At 42.9% G+C, this 13,425-nt stretch overlaps 1 protein-coding gene across 2 annotated transcripts in view; it reads left to right on the top strand.

Moving 5' to 3' along the window:
* The first annotated feature begins 998 nt into the window (after positions 1–998).
* ZNF217 (zinc finger protein 217) overlaps positions 999–13,425 on the top strand; it is a 28,409-nt gene continuing 15,982 nt past the window's right edge. The window contains exon 1 of one of the 2 annotated variants that reach the window (XM_084296413.1): positions 999–1,132. The gene's annotated coding sequence lies outside the window, so the exon portion shown is untranslated. Of the gene's footprint in view, positions 1,133–1,466; positions 1,807–13,425 lie in introns of those variants that run through there. The other variant, XM_084296414.1, reaches the window with a different exon arrangement.

The following is a 13,425-nucleotide window of genomic DNA, read 5'->3' as shown; positions in this document are numbered from 1 at the left end:
AGAAGGTGCTAACCTCAGGTCTAGCAGAGATTAAGCACTTTGCTAACAGTATTACAGATTTAATTTAACTCCTAAGAAGCTCCGTGGTTCCAGCTGAAATACTTAAAAACTCTTTCAATGAATACTGAACTATTATAGTGAATCTTCTTGCAGTGAAGTTTTTAACTCTTATAATCTCTTATAATTAACTCTTATAGTTTCTCAGCTGCGTTTAATTCCACTTTAGTGCCCATACCTTTAGAGAAGTAACACTCAACAGCCGAGTGCTTATGACCATAGATACGTAGAATATATGAGATAATTTGTTGTTGTTTGTTTGTTTTTAAGCCTACACTTTTTCCCTGTTCTTAGGCTGCAAGTGCTTGCCAATCTATAAGGAGAGGTGACAAATTGCCATCTTTCTCTGTTCTTCCCCTCATGGCCAGTACCTCCACGTGCTGGTCGCGTTTATTATTCACTTGGCTGTACTCTCTATTTATTATTCACTTTACGGTACTCTTTATGGATATATTTATTAAGCTAACTACTCTGCAGCAGTCGGGGGTCACCGGGGCTCCAGCAGCGTGCCACCCCGAGCCGGCCCAAGCCGCTTCGCCCCACCGGGGCCCACAAAAGCCCACTGATGGCGGCCCCTTCCGAGGCGTATGGCCGTATTTACATTTACAAAGAGGCAGCCGAAGGGGCCCCGGGGGCTGAATTGCTGCCCCCTCACACACACATCAGCCCCGTGCCCCACAAAGGCCGGCTCGGCTCCACACCAGGGGCAGCCACCGGCGGCGCTCCGGGGCCCAACGGCCCCTCAAGGGAGCCGGGGGAAGGCAGCGGGGGGGGAGCACTGCCGGACCGCCCCACTCCTCACTGCCGGCTCCGGGCCGGGAGAAGGCGGGGAAGGGAAGAAGAGAAAGGAGGGGAAGGGAGGCGAGGGGCAGGGCCTGCCGTGAGGGCGGAGCGGACGGCCGGGGGGCTGCCCGAGCAACAGCTGCGGCGGGAGCGGTTTACAAACAGTGCCCCGAGCGCCAGCACCGCCGCCGAGTCCGGGCTCCGGCGGCACCGCGGGCGGCCGCCCCCGCTCCCCTCCGTCCCTCCTTGCCCCCACCTCAGGATGCCGGCCGGGGAGGCGGCTCAGGCGCAGGTGAGGGAGGGCTGAGGGTCGGCTGCAGTGAAGGGGGGCTCCCCTCCGGACCCCTCCAATCCACTCGTGTCCTCCCCCCTACTCATACTCCCACGGGAGGGGAGCCACAGCCCCTTCCCCGCGGGGCTGGCCCCCGTGTGATGGAGGGAGGTGGTGGTGGGGGGCAGCACCTCTGCGGGGGGGTCCCCGCTTTGTGAGGGGCTGGGGGGGCCCCCTCGCGGCTGTCCGGAGCCTGGAGGGTGTGAGTGTGGAGGGGGGGGAGGCTGAGGAGGAGGAGGAGGAGGAAGGGCAGGTGAGGAGGGGGGGTCAGGTGAGAGGCGGCGGAGCAGCTGCAGGTAACGAGCCCCTCCCTGGGGGCGGTGGGGGGCGAGCGCAGCCCTTCCCAGCCTCCCTGTCTCCCTCCCAGCCTCTCTCCTTCCCTCCCAGCCTCCCTCCGGTGCCTCCCAGCCCTGCCCGGCTCCTTCCTTCGCCCGCTCGGGGTCGCCTCCCCTCTGCGCCCCCCGCGGCCAGGAGGTGTCCCCAGGTCCCGCTGCGGCCCCTGTCCCTTCCCTTGCTGCCTCCCCGGGGCTCTCCCAGCGCCCAGGCTGGGCTCGGGGGGCTTCTCCGGGCTCGGGGGGAGCAGGGGGCACCCGCTTCTTTGTGAGCCCGAGATGGTCCTGGAGGAAGGATTTGGAGTAAGTGGCTCATGGGGCCGGGGATAGGGGGGTTAATGAAAAGTTTATCGATCCGTTTTGCCATTTTTTTTTCTCCTAAAGGCTAAACCCTTCCTCCTGATTTCCCAGGCATCGTGTTCCTTTCTCTCTTTTTTTTTTTTTTTAATTATTTTTTTTTTATAAGAGGAATAGGAAGTTTAGAAAATAAATAAATAAGCCCCAACTGACTTCTTAGGCAACAAAGACGTTGCCAAGCGAGGACAATAAAATTCTAGAATATCTAGAGATTGAATTTCACTCCTGCTCCGTGATACTCGCCGGACTTTCTGTTCCTGGGGGTGGAGGGGGGGGGGGGTGTTTATTTGTTTCCCACACAGAAAACCTGCAGCCAGAGTGAGCTGTGTGTACTCTAATGAGCCATCCCATAAACGTGCTGTGTGACTCCCAGTAAGTATCTGAATTGAAGTGTAATAGTTTTGAAGTGGCGGTGAACAACAATCTTTATGCTGTGTTATTGATCTGCTGATGAAAGGCGTTTGGATCTGAAAGGGGTTTAGTTTAGGGTTTTTGTGTGCTTAAAGCTTTTTTTTTTTTTTAAGGCAACAACACTTTTTTTTTTCTTTTTTTTTTTTTTTTCCTCTTTCTGAAATGACCTTGAGAGCTTTAAAACTCCATCAGTTTCTAGCCGGTGGGTTTGAGGGGAAGGCAGTAGCAGAAGCATCTAGTGAAAATCGAAAATAGAAATAGGAACTGAAGTAGGTGCAGTGAAATGTTTTCTTATAGAAGTATGTGAAAAGGGAAGTTTTTGTAAGAATGTGTGAAAAAGAAGAGAGGGAAATAACGCAGTTTCAGATGTAACGAGAGACCGAGCATATCATTCTTCACATTTTATTAGGCCCTGAGCTGCAGGACTGATACGATCTGGAAGACACCGAAATAAAACGCCTAACTACAAGTTGAATAGCAGGCATTGACTTGCTGACCAGGGCTTACATGCTCGTTGCTTGGGGGGGGGCTGGCTCTGTGTCTGCAAAGGTATCGGAGCACCGAGCTATGACAATGGCTTGCAAGCGCTTTCACGCCATGTTTTATTGCTCCTAGGAGCTCCCACTGCCTGTGGGTTTGGGAACACGGCTGAGACTTTAATTCGGGATGTCCACCCCAATGTTCAAGCGTTTCCTGGGATAACACAGAAGGACGGTTTTAAATCAGAAGGATAAGCTGCATTCTTTGGCCGAGGGGGAGGGCAGGGGGGAAAGGGTGGAGGAGGCTTTTTTTTCTTCCCCTTTAACTAGTTCTGTAACTGAGTCAATATTTTAAGATCTGTAGCAGGAATGTGGCTTTGTGATCACTGATCTTTCTGCAGCACTTTTGAAAAGGAGCAATACTGTAATTCCCTGCGAAATATTCGGGTTTTCTCTCTTTCGGCTCCCATTTGCAATCAGTGTGAGTTTTCAAGTTCTGCTTTTTGAGTTTGTTAGGGTGATGAATATGAAAAGCAAATAACTTTAGAAACGCGGTTATTACAGGGATTATTGATTGGCTTGGCCTACAGCCAGCAGCTCTTCTGCCGGCACCGGAGTTGCTGATTTAAATTCTGGAGATTCTTTTAAAATATGTAAGTCTTTGTGCATCGTTAAACAATATACCGGGCTATTTAAGAACAGTAGATCAGTTTTTTTAGTTAAGGTTGTTCAATTATGTCTTCATCGCTTTGGAGTTGGTTGAATGACTTGACATGAGATTAAGCACAACAAAAGAAAAGGCAGGGGAACAACAGCTGCCTGCCAGCACCAGAGCACTCGTATTCCTAGCAGTTAAGCATTTTTACCTTCTAGTATTCTGTGGTGTCAGGTTTAAACGTTAATATTTATATTCGTGTTTACAAGAACCTTAGGCATTTCTGATAACACATCAGGCGCTGAGTCCTGGGTATTCGTGTTTTGGGCTTGTTTGTCTCTTGCGTTTTTAAGAAAACTACCTTCAGATCTGATACTAAGGAGTGAATTGATCTCATTAACTTTTCAGACAAAAGTAGCAAACAGTCCCCACTAGTTTGTACTTGTTTAGTTACTGTGTGGTAAGAACTTTAAGGTGTGTCCTTAATGGCAGCTGACGATTCTTGCTGAGAAGCCTTGTTTATTTTAGGTAGATGTTTTATACAGAATTTCCAGTGGGACGAATTACTACACTGCCTGCACTTAGCCTTTCTGAAGACTGGCTGTGAGCATAAGAGAATAATTTTACCATGCTGCAATCAGTATATATATTTTTAAATTAAAGTCATTAAGTTTTACTGTGTATTTTGAGGGTTTTCCTACTTCCTTTGTTTAAACATTCTTAAACAGTACATATCATACATGAATTTAAAACATTCATATGGCACTATTAGGCTGGATTTACATTTAAAATGAGTACCTACGTTCTTGCTGATCAAAATAGAAAAAGTATTTCTTTAAATAAGTGGATGTTTTCTGGTTTTGAATGTGGTAAGAGGACTATATTTGTATCTTGTAAACAAAGTTTCGTATAAAGTAGTCTTTACAGAATGGCTTCCAGGCTTTGGATTAGAGGATTTTTTCCTTAATTTTAAGTGAATATTTTTTTTTCTTTGTTTTGGTAGGGGTGGGGGGAGCAAGATTTAGCACAGGGGCTGGGAAAGAGAAGCTAATAAACTTTAGCACCTTTATCAGACTGTCTTATGAAAGGTTACTTCATTTTGGCTTCCTCTTTCATGAGATCACATTCAAAAATTCCTTTTTGAGCACTTCTAACCTTCAGAAAGTACCTTTCCCTTACTGCTATACTTTCATGTAGAACAGGGTTGCTAGATTAATATCACATTTTATATGAACGGAGTGCTAAGTTATTACTGTGATCAGGGGAAATAATTTCAAAAGGGAGCTCTGAGTTTCCCTTGACTGTCAAAATGGTGATTACAACAAACTCTTAATTACAAACTCAGATTTTTGTAACTAAGAAGGTCTGGGGAAACGTTAAGTAAATTTTGACTTCCCTTTGTTCTTGGTGACTTTTTTTGTCCCAACTCTTTCTAACCTGAATCTTGATATGGAATTCATTGTCCTGTTAAAGGATTCCATGCTCTGGGTATGTAAATACACTCCCTCTTTCCTGTGTTATGAAATGTGCAACTACCACTGGCATATGGAAGGAACAGCCCCGTCCCCCCTTCTCCTCCCCAAGGTAAAATGGGCTAAGCTTTCTTTTCTTTGCAAGCAGCTGAAAGAAGAGTTTGACCTTTGAACTCCCCCTCACACTTCCACCCTGCTTTCAGGATGATTAAATAACCAAGGATATTTGCCTGTGTCTTATGCTTATTTATCTCACTTAAAATGTTCTAATACTTAACTGTTGAGGTATTGTCTTTAAATATAGCAAGATAGTACATTTCAGCTACAGCAGGGCTGCCATTTGCCAGCTCAGCCCTCTTATTTTTGAGACTCTGGATTTAGAACATCAACATTCCAGTAAGATACTCTTTCCACATCTCATAACTACATTAATTTCAAGCTACTATTTGCTTTTAATGGACTCGGGGTCATTTCTGATGACCCTTGACCCCCCACTTTTAAGGTAACTTTAGTAACCAAAAAGTTGAAAAGAGTTTTTCTTTGTGGCGCATGAATACGATCAGGGGATTCTGCTGACTACTGTATGCATGCTTTTAGAGAGATGTGACTCATACCACAAGAGATTTGCAACTGAAGACAAAAGTAAGGAAAAGGATATGACCAAGCTGTGTAAGATTCTCAATGCGCTGTATTTTAAGGTTTTTAAAAAAAAAAGTGTGCTTTTCCAAGCTAAATTTGCCTAGCTTTTTCTGTACCTCCAAGCACAAGGCTATTCTCAAAGATTTGGTTTTAAACATCAACTTTTTTTTTAAAGTGAAATTCCCAAACCTTGTTTTATTGCTGATAAAAACGTATGCCAACAGGAGAAAAATACATTAAAATTTCTACTGTTACAATCATATGACTTTGGTCAGGGTAGTTTATAGCTTATCATAAATCTAGCTGCTCTTGTGATTCTTTCCCTTCTTTTTCTTTTTTTCTTTTTCTTTTCTTTCGGGGGAGGGGGGGGAGGCGGGGAACAGGCTCAGTGGTGTGATAGGAACTGACATCAAGTTTCAAAGTAAACTAGGGTGGGTGCTGGGAGAAGTGAGGTATAAATGCAAAAAGAGACATACTTGTTTATGTACACACCATGTCTGTGAGTGTGTTGCTGGAGATGGAATTAGTACTCAGGCTGCCTTGGAAATTTCACAAGAAAGTAGAAGAGGAAATGTAGTTAAAATATGCAGGAAAATCTATGTAGATCAGTGTGACTTAGAGATTTGAGCAGAAACCTGTCCACGTAAAAGTGAATAATTGACCGGGTGGTGATTCTCTATGTGCTAAAGATTTTATGTAACTAAAGTATCAAAGTCTGAGTTTGTTTATGCACAACAGGTACACTTGCATTTTTCTGTGTAATAAAGTGTAGAGCAGTTTGCCTCTGACATAAGCGACTGTAGGAAATTAAAGGCCCTTGTATTGTGCTTACGCTTATTGTGGTGTTTGGGAGCTGATTGGGTGGGACCTTTGGGGTTATGGCAGCCTCTGTTTCTTCTCCTACACAGGTAGGAAGAAGCAAATCAGATGTGCTCCATCCAAAACCTGTGATGTATATAGTTACATAGTGCACTGTTAGGAAAATGGGCATAAAGGTGTTCTGGAGAAACCACTGCTTTTGTTTAGCTTTAATGCTCATCTCTAATCTTTTTTTTAATGCTAGTAAAAAATCATATAAGAAACTTCTGCTTATTTTCTCTCTTCAGAAAGGTTGATTTCTTGTGGATGCTGACTCGTTTCTAGGATAGCGTGGCACCTTAAAGCTCAGTGAGGTGCACTGTGCCATCTCATGCATCCCTTCAGTCCAATAGTGTTGGATAATATGATGCCAGGGAACTAAGAGTTGAGTCTCCATCAGTTGGTGCTGGCCTCTGGAAGAGCTCCCACCTGCATAGAATAAAGGAGGCAATGATTTGAAATGTCTATTTCTAGCACACTTCTATTTTAGTATCTTCAGATGCTATGCCAGGGGATGACTTGAGTAGCAGTAAATGTCTTTCCATCAGGCTGTGTACCTTTTTCCATCTTTCAGGACTGATTTTTGCTAATATATACTTGTGGATATCTTCAAAGTGACACCTTTGAAGTCAGTGCTCTGCAGTGGGGGGGGGGGAGGATAAAAAGCTGCTGCTTTTTTTCTCTCCCAAAGTACAGGGGCTTAAACTGTGCTGGGTGGGAGTTTGATTCAGAGTTGAAATCAGGTGAGAGGACTAGGGAAGACTAATGACATGGACAAAGTGAGCTCTTTGGAAGTAACTACTAATCTCAAATTCAGGAATAACAAAATCTCTTTTCCTGTTATTTCATCTTTGCTGCTCAAAGGGATGCAACTTCCCTATAATTGCTACAGAGGAACTTCAGGCTCGTGAGTAGTAAGGAATTGTCTAATTGGTAATCTCTGAATTTTACCACTTCTTTGTAGTGGTGGTTGCTGGAGAGATTTAACATGCTTCTGCCAAGAAGTGTTAAAAATAAATAAGTAAATCAAATTTGCTGTTAAGGTCTCTGAAAATATCTTCTTTCAAATGGAAACCAGGACTAAACATATAAGGCAGTTTATGTAAGGTGAGACTGACTCAACAATAAAAATGTATCTCTCGCTGCACCGAGAGTCTTTACCTGATGTGGAGAGAACAATAAACTGTTTTGTAAGGTAAGGGGTCATTGCCAGTTTAAGTGTGTGTAACTTCTTAATTTAATGAAGTTGCATCATATGGCAGTGGTGAAATGTGTCCCAGACTTATTTAAAATGGGATTACTCTTGTCTTTCAGCCCTTCCACGCCAGGTATTGGCTCCTTCATATTGTCTAAAGTACACTTTGCTTTTGTGGTTCCTGAGAAATTCTCACCTAATCAGAGGGAGGGGGGGGAAAGAGAAAAATCTGGCCGTTAGAGCAGTCCTTCTAACTTCAAAAGTCAATGCTTATTTGTAGCACTTCCTCCTTTAATGCCAAGAATTAGTCTCTTTTATATTTGCTCTTGCTCAGTGGAGGAAAAACATGTGCAAAGTGATGCAAGCTTATATGTTCTCTTCTTTAAAAGGAATAATTACATCTTTTGATAGAAGAGGCATTCAGTTCACTGAGGGAGATGCATTCAGCTCATCTATCCTCTGCCAAAACAGTTAGACATATAGCCTTAAAGAAAAAGGGACTCTGCAGGAAAAGGTTTTTTAGAGAAAGGATATCCTTTGTTTCTATTAGTATAGATGTCTGAAATGGGGGGGGGGGGAGTTTTCCTAATATTGTTCATTATTAACTACTAGTTATTTTCCACTGGTGATTAAAATCCTGTTTGCTAGACTTCAGGGGGAAAAGTATTTGTATATATGTCTGTCTTATCTGGCTACAAAAGAGCTTTCAATGCGAAATCTTTCTAAAGTGTTTGTGGAGGAATGCCTGGGCAGTAACGTTCTTGCATTCTGGTGTACGTCTGTTCCTTTAGGTCTGCTTTTTGTGAATTGTCTTCGTTTCACTGCATTGGAAAGCTCTAGTTGTGTGAAAAGGTCCTGTAACTGAGGGAAATAGAATAGCCTTTCTTTTAGAAAGGATGAAAAAATAAACCATGAAAACCCCTCCAAGAATCGAAGTTTAAGATAACTTTCAAAACTTCAAGCCTGAAGGATGAAGACTTAAATTGTGCAGCATTTAGGGAGTGGAAATTCCAATTTGTGGTCATCTTTTATGTTCTCTTTTCAACCTGAACGTCTTCGTTTTGATCTTTTCCTGCAACTGAAATAAACAACTCTCTTCCTCCCCTTCCTCCTGCTAGATCTCCGTTTCCTTTAAAGTACTTGTGTTAGTTCTTTATCAGAATGAACTGTTAACAAACTTTTATTTAAGAACATTTTTGTACTTGAACGCTTGGCAGAAAAATTCATGGTTGAGAAGCTGTGCTCGGTGTATTCACATGCTCCTCCGTTAACAAAGAAATGTACTGGGAAGTTGTTAAAATGATTTACAGTTAAAAGAGAGAAGGGAGTAGCTCTTTCCTTCCCTAGAAAGCAATAGGACACAAAGTAATGAAGAGTAAGTTATTGGCTTCATGTAGTGTTATGAAGAAAAGCTGACTCCTCTGCTGTTCTGCAAAATAATACTTTATCTGGGCTGACTTTTATAGCTTTCCAGCATTCAGCTCGAGTCGCAGGCAGATGGGCACTGTACTCAGAAATAAGGTCCCAGTCCATGGAGCATATGACTTGTTGCCTTCCCTGTGTTTAGGGGCTGCCATTTCTTCAAACTAGGGCAGGGAAGACATTTGTCTGATATGGGAGAACAGCTTACTGCATGAGGTGTGACACACAGCTTTCCTAAAAGTAGGAAGGGCAATGTGTACTTGACTGAAGTCCAAGCACCTGTAAAGTCAACGTTGGAATTTCACGCTGTGGATCTCTGGGAACTCGACTAACGTTTCAGAGCAATTGGTGAGTTAGTCATAGCACCCTGCAATGACTTCTTGCCTCGCTTTCTGACTAAGCGGAGGAGCTCGTGAAGGCACAGCACGCCAGTGGTGGTGGCACCACGGAGCTCTTGCCGCTGGTGGGTTCTGCAAGCACTACACGAGCAACATTAGGATGCTGCATGTACTATCTTGAGAGCTGGGAGTTCTTGATTATTGCTAGAGACTACTTGGGGGTGTGGTATTTCTGCTTAGTGTCTTCTGTGTGCACTTGGTGTGGTGCAACTGCCTTAACTATGTGCAATGAGATGGATGTAATCTTAAAGAAATCTCTAAGCTAAGTTCAGCCTCATCTCTAAAGGAAAAGAAGTTGTATTGAGTTATGCACAAGTTATACTGTGATCAATATTGCCCCGAATGTAGATGTGCCCAGCCAAAATAAATAATCTCCATAAGGTGGCTTTTGTTTGCAGGCGAAGGGTGGAGGTTTCAATAAGGAAAAAGTGGTTAATTGCTTCATTTTATCTACGTTCATCAGGCAGAACTGGAACAGCTATTCTGCAAAAGCAGAAGTTTTAGATTGAAATAATAAAAAAAAAAAAGATGGTTAAATAACTTGTCAGTGGTTTCCAATAAGTAATCATTAGTATAGGATCTCTCATTAGCAGTGTCGAAGAGGAGGAACCTGTTCTGAGGTATAAATGTGCCAAGAGAGGAAAAAAATCACGTTCAATGACTCTGACCTCTTGAAACTGAGGAAAATTGAAGAAAAACTTTGAAAGCAGGTGGAATTCCTTCACATTTATATTCCTGGAGTGCTAATACACCTAGCACAAGTGAAGGTGGCTACTCCCGGGTGTGCTGGTGAGGCAGGGCTGTCTGCTGGCACGGGGCAGTGGGGCACTCCAGCCTTTTGAACTTCAATTGGGATGGTGAGAGAAACAGGGTATCAATCCGTCCATCTGTCTAGCAGTGCTGGATTCATTACTGGCCTTGAGCTTAAGGACCTGCTGGCAGGTTGCTGAGGTTGTCCTCTGAATACATTTTGCGTAGGAGATACAAAAGTAACCCAAGTGTCACTTATCTCCTAGCTGGAGCTTCTAGTTTTCTCACTTCTGTTTTTAAGAAACTATTGCAGCAACTGGGTTAACTTCTGTAATTGGTGTGGCTTGCTTCTTGCGTTTGAGCAGCAGTTAGTTTTGCTAGCACACAACTCACAAGGTGTAGTTGTTTGTCCTGCTACCAGCTATGCAACTTCTACTCCCAGAGCTCTGTAGCGTTTGAAGCAAGAAATGTGGTTGGACTTTGCTGTTCTCTGAAAGGTGTGTCTAGAACTTTTATTACATATTCATGGACGTTTTGAAATGCAGGAAGTAGAAATGCAATAAAATTACTACTGATCGGTCATTTCCCAAAGAAATCTTTGAGACTGTAACATGTAGTCTTTAGTTGTGTAATTTAATAAAAATAAATTAAACTTCTCTACAGGCACTTAATTAAAACTTTGTCAGCTCTAATAATCTATTTAGATGCAGCAGCTTTTTGGTGTGGTTACTAGGTGGTGTGGCAAGCGCAATGGAAAGATATTCTCATCTGTCCAGCTCAGTTTTTATTTATATACATTTTGTGGTGTTTATACATACAATGGGTATGGCTGCAAACGTGTTAAAATATTTGACCAAAGACCACATAGCCAAATCTGCCTCCTGTGAACGGCTCTGGGCTGTTGGCAGGATAAAGCTCAATAGATGGCATCCCTGGGGGAGAAGAACTCACCTGGAGCCTGGGCAAGGTGAGTTTCTCCCTGTTCCTTGTACCCATGCGCTTGGAGCTCTGCTGGAGGTGCACGTTGACATCCACAAATGGTGAGCACGGACGTTAGAAGATTTCTTGACTCACTGAAATGTGAGGAGGGAGGGATAGTCAGCCTCGGTTTTCAACTTTGAGTTAATCTGCAGCAAATTTAGACCTTTCTCTACAGCTATTGGAACTGATGGTTTCCTGTTGTAGTCTGCACTTTACTCAAGATCTCTGGCTGTCTGACACTGGTGCTGTGTCCTGTTCTTCATTTCTCTTCTCTGACCTTTTGTCTACTGAAAGTGAAAGACTATAGAAGCTACCCCAGGTACTGCAATTTTTTTTTTGAGCCAATGTACAGACCTTCAGACATAAACAGTTACAGTGCCCTTCCAGGCTGCAGGTTGTCTACTTTCCCAAGTAAGCAATAATATGGAATTAAGGTAACTCTTTACAGTTTTGCTGCTATGCAGAGGGTTTGGAATAAAAGGAATGTAATTAATCAGCATTTTTTGATCCTCAAATCCAAGGCATATTATTATCTTCACAAGGAAGAAAAGTGTTTTTTTTTTTTTTTTTTCCTTTTTTCAGATAATGGATAAAATTGTAGTGCAGATATTCAGCTTGCATTGTAAGCGTGCATTAGCCTGTCTAAACAGTACGAGGATAATCATGCCCCCCCTTTTTACAAGCTGTTTGTCTAATCAGAGTGAAATATGAAATCACTAGATACAGAAATAAAGCTAGTCTTCCATCTCACCTGGAAAAAGTCACCTTCTGATTCTAGTAGTAGGGTCTTTTTTCTTTTTTTGGTTATAATTTTGTCTAGTTACATCTGCAGTTTTCTTCAGAAATTCCACCTGAAGGGTTTTTCCTGTCTATAGGTATTATATCCTGTATATAATGGTAGACCCAAGAGAAAATAGTTGTCTGAACTGCAATTAGGCATTTTGGATTCTAAAACAGGAATATCTTGCTCTGCTTTGCAGTGCTGCCTAGAGGATGAGCTGTGCCCAGTTCTTCAAAAGTGTTCTGAGCCTTCTATTAACAAAGTGAAAGCTTGAAAAGCATTCAGCAGCTAACACGGGTCAGTGGATGAGATACAGAGCTCTGAAGAGCCATGGAAGATTTCTTCAAAGGATTTGTTCAAGTCTATTAATACCTGATAAAACTTGAACCTGAACTCCTCTCATGATCCATGTGTTAGTTATATGCTTGGTATTTGTAGATGCAGTTGTGAGGACAGGCTCAGTTTTTTATAGTTAAATAATTTTTATGCTTTGATACGGTGAGATGAGGTGAGATTGAAGTGGACCAACTTTCAAAGAGCTTACCAGATAAAATGTTGTTGATAATTTGAGGTTCATTTCACATGCATCAGTGACTGAACTAGGGCAGTTCCTAGATCTGATCCATGCCAGTCTCTTAAATTCTAATAATCTTGAAATTTTTTTTTTTTTTAAATGTTTCTATTATCCTAGATTAGGTTTGAGTGGAAACGTGTGCAGTGGTTCCTATTACAAGGATGTCCCTTCTACTCTTGCCTCACCCCAGAATGCTGAAATACCTTTCTGTGGAGGACAGGGGATCGCGTGGGGATTTCTGATGGCTTTCATCTGTGTTTTCTCCACAGTGACTTCATTCTGGTTGCTCTGTCTGTTGTGTATATGTTGTAACGCCACAAAGTGGGGAGAGTAATAGACTGGTGTTTTCTGTATTCCTAGACGGCGAGGTAATGGTTGATGATGACTCTCAGCAACTCAGTACGTGGGACTGCAGAGACACTGGCCTTTGGGTCTGACTTTGTCCCAAAATGCCTGTGGCCTTTGTGTGGGATGATTCTTACATCTATAGCTGCAGAGCACTTACCTGTGTCTCCGAAAGGAAGTGCATTAAGTTCAGTTTTTATCTTGCCTCGATATTCATTATAGGTATTTAGGAGTCTTTCAAAGTGGCTGTCCATTTTTAGTTTGCAAATAAATTATTTTCAGGCAGATAGCCACCGTCTAAGCACACGAGCTCTGTCACAGCATGTTATCCTGCTGTGTAAAAATACCTCCTAAAACTACAGTAGAAACAGAACGAAGCAGCAAGTTGAAACATGAAGTAAAACATGCTAACCATTACTCTTTGATATGTTTTTCCTTATGCTTTACAGGAAGGGAAAGCTTTTTTGAATACTTCAGCTTCAGACTTTTGTGATAGCTTCTCCACCTGCCTCTTAGGGCTGAGTGAAAGCCAGAAAGTCAGAAGTGAGTGAGGAAGATAGCGAGGCAAAAGCAAAGGCCACAGCAGAAGCGATTCAGATATGTCA

This window comes from Netta rufina (genome assembly GCF_964035555.1).
Source record: "Netta rufina genome assembly, chromosome: 16".
Classification (NCBI taxonomy): domain Eukaryota; kingdom Metazoa; phylum Chordata; class Aves; order Anseriformes; family Anatidae; genus Netta; species Netta rufina.
The sequence above is the reverse complement of the archived record's forward strand: the minus strand, read 5'-3'. Positions and strand labels throughout refer to the sequence as shown.